Raw genomic sequence first — 3,951 nt, forward strand, 5'->3', positions numbered from 1 at the left:
CCTCAGAGCAGAAATATCTGAACTACGCCAGGAAAATCAGCGTCTCCGGGAGATGATAACTAAGGACAAGATAACAATGGACACCCGAACTCGTTCCCAGACTCCGCAACGCAGCCGCTCACAGAAGGGCCGCAAAAGCCGTTCGCCTACCCGCCGGCCGCAACCGGTCACAGCGTCTGATTCCGCCTATACCCACATGCTCGGGCTAATCCGACAGGAACGCGCCCAAGAGACACAGAAGCTGGAAGAAACTCTGCGAAAGGAAGTTAATGCAACTCTTACTGCTGCCCTCACTTCCATGCAGAGCCATCTGCAGACTATGTTTGAGGAGTTCCAACGTACCACACTCACAGACGATAGTAAGCGCCGTAAATCTGTGCCCCTTTCATGAGCACATTGGCTCATGGGATTCAATGGAACTGCAGAAGCTTCAATCAGAACGGTCCTACCCTTCGTACATTTGTGCCTCAGCGCCGTCCTCTTTTCATACTTCTTCAAGAAACGCGCGGTCCTTGTAAAATTCCTGGTTACTGCACTTACCAGACACCTACTATCCAACATAAAAACGGCCGTCAGGAGGGACAGGCGGCCGTCTTAATCCGAAACGATTGTCCTTCCACTCAGCTCTCGCTTCAATCCCTTTGCTCTTCCACTCGTGAGATTGTTGCAGTAAAAATCTTCCCCCCTGGCCAAAAACCTTTCGTCGTAGCATCGGCCTATTTCCGGCCAGGTAACGTCATGGCAGAACCCTGTTCCTGGCTCCCTGACCTTGAAAACGCAGCACACCCTTATCCTATTCTTATTGGCGGAGATTTCAACGCACATCACGCAGCCTGGAGCTCATCTCAGCCTAACCAACGTGGTAAACACCTATATGACGCCCTTGATCAAACTCTTCTTACCCTGTGCAACGAACCTAACGTGCCGACCCGTATCGGTCTCCATCCCTCTCAAGCAGACACTACACTGGACCTTACATTCTCATCACCGCGTCTTATTCGGCGCTGGGAAGTCCTTTCTAATTCTTGGGGTAGTGATCACTTGCCCATCTTGCTCACTCTCAATCGTAAATGTCTTCGTGTTCGGACAACACGTTCGTTTTTCAACTGGGACAAGTTTCGTGCTAATACTACGACCCCCTTCTCGGATATTGACTCCTTTCTGTCTGTACTCCGAGATGCCCGCACTCAAGCTCTCGAATATATCCCCTGTGACGATTCCACAGTTGGCATGGATGCTCACCTGGCTAACCTTTGGCGTCGCGCAGATCACCTCACGCAACGTTTTCGGACACGCGGAAAACGTCACAAAGATCTCGTGCTTCTTCGACGACAATTCAAGCTTATCCGGGCATACCAGCTTCACCTGCAAAGTGAGGCTTGGCACTCTACATGCGACCGTCTTGGACAAGTACCGGGCCTATCACAACTTTGGCGCATCTTTCGTGGCCTAAATGGCAAGGCACGCGGGGCACCACCTGTCGCTGATCTCCTTCTCAATGGCAACCCGGCTGATGTTGAAGATGAAGTTATACGCACCTTTTTCCCACACGCCAGCCTAATGCCTCCACCAGCAGTTTCCATTTTCCCAGTCGGAAACCCTGATCCAGACCTGGATCGCCCATTCTCAAAGGGAGAACTGCAAGCAGCCCTCGGAAGAGGCCGAGCTCGCGCCACACCCGGGCACGACCGAGTTAGTTGGCAGGAGCTTAGCAATCTCGACTCGCAGCCCAGGATGCCCTTCTCGACATCATTAATTCTTACTGGGAGACCGGAACGGTACCGGATAACCTCAAGCTTTCTCTTATTCTTCCTATCCCTAAACCTGGCAAAAACCCTCGACTTCCTAGTAATTTGCGTCCAATTGCACTGACTTCACATCTCTGTAAACTCATCGAGCGCCTGCTGCATACCCGGATTAGTCACTACATTGAATACGTCAGTCCTGGATTTCATCCAGCTCAAGCCGGCTTCCGCCCTAACCTTGGAACGCATGACTGCCTTTGGCTTTTGCGAAGAGTTCTGAATAGAGCTCATCGTAAAACGCTACCTGACTATCTCCTGGCTGTCGATATACACAAAGCTTTTGACAATGTTCGCCATGAGGTTATCCTGGAGGAACTCGCCAAACGCTTTCCTAGTAATCGTGCCCAAATCTGGATCCGCAATTTTTTGACATCTAGACCCATTCAGCTACATGGCAAAGCTCCGGGATGGGTGCCCAAAACCTATTACTTGGATAGGGGTGTACCTCAGGGCTCCATTCTCGGACCCATATTGTTCAACTTGGCCATGACACGCGTCGCCGAGAATCTGGAAATCAGCACAAGCGCAAGATTCGCTATATATGCCGATGATATTACCGTCTGGACTGAGGCAGCGGATTACGTAGACAAATATTCTATGGAGACTGAACTTCAGGCGGCCCTTCTTTGTCTTGAAGATACACTAACCAAAATTGGCCTCGAACTCGCACCACATAAAACAGAATTGATTAGTATCGACGGAAAACATAAAACCAACCCCAGTATGCAGATCCATCTTCACATCGGAGGCAACACCATCACCTCCTCAAATGGGCAAATCCGCATTCTTGGCCTGCCCATATCAAGCTGCAACAGCCCCCAGAAATGGGTTCGTCAGTTACAACGCCTTTGGCCAGCACTGCTACATACTATTCGTCGCCTGTCCAACCGGCACGGCGGTGCGCGGCAGCATGCCTGCCGTGCGATGGCCAGAGCAGCGGCGGTCGGAAAAATCCTCTATGGTACACCTGTCCTCCAACTGTCGAAGACTGACTTCGCTAAGGTCGAACGCCTTCATCGCGCTACACTGCGCACTATTACCGGTCTACCTAAGCACACTCCTATAGCCGAACTTGAGCGTTTGGCCGCTCTTCCACCGCTCACTACCATCGTTACCGAGTCACAGACGCGTCATCGAATACGTCTAGAGAACACTGTCCAGGGGCGTCGCCTGCTGGCCTGGGATGAACAGCGTAACGACAAAACACCAGCCCTATATGCATCACTTCCCCCTTGGGAGATGCCAGTAGTCACACGCGTCCATCGCCGACCTATAAACCGCGATTTTGTCATTCCCCGGGAGCTCCTAGCTGCCCATCACCGACAAGAGCGAATCCCCGATACGACTGACATATACACCGACGCATCCATTACAAGCGAATTCGCATCTATGGCCTGGGTATGCGATGACAACCCTTCCCTTTCAGGCGCTTATGCCTGCCATCTACCTCAGGGTACCCCTCTTCACGCTGAACTCCTCGCGATTTGGGGAGCCTTGTCAGGAGTGCCTTGCACCGGAACTGGGTCACTACGTATTCTTACTGATTCCTTTGAAGCTTACAAGGAAATCGCTACTCTGGGTTCACAAGATGCAACAGCTACGGCTATACAGCGCCTCCTTAAACGCCACCAACTCGCGACCAGAACTGTCGCTATTCACTGGACCCCAGGTCACTCGGACGAATCAGGGGGCAATGCGGCGGCACACGCCGCGGCTGCCTTGGCAGGTGGGATGTCCACATTTACTTCCCCACCCCCCTTGCTTCATCCTTATTCGACCTTGGGCGGGCAACTCACCCCTTCTCTTGCCCTTATGCACTATACTCGGACCAGTCTTCGTAGCCTCAGTCAGCATCGCATGCAGGTGGCCACACCAGACCCACCTTTTACGAGAAGAACCCACCTCACCCGAAGTCAAGAAGTCTTTTTGAATAAGCTCATCGCCCATGCGGCTTACACGCCACGTATTATGGCCCGCTGGCGTCAGTATAAAGAGAAAATGATTACGTGCCCTCACTGCACGACTCTAACCTGCGGCGGCATATCTCATTTACTTTGGGAATGCCCTGCTTTTTCTACTGGACGCCCCGAGATCGAACCCTACCGCCTGAACTACCGTTCCCTTCTAGAAACTGATGCAAACACAC

The sequence above is a fragment of the Amblyomma maculatum genome, chromosome 3, assembly GCF_055883805.1.
Source record: "Amblyomma maculatum isolate TAMU_Amacu chromosome 3, ASM5588380v1, whole genome shotgun sequence".
In the NCBI taxonomy this organism is placed as follows: domain Eukaryota; kingdom Metazoa; phylum Arthropoda; class Arachnida; order Ixodida; family Ixodidae; genus Amblyomma; species Amblyomma maculatum.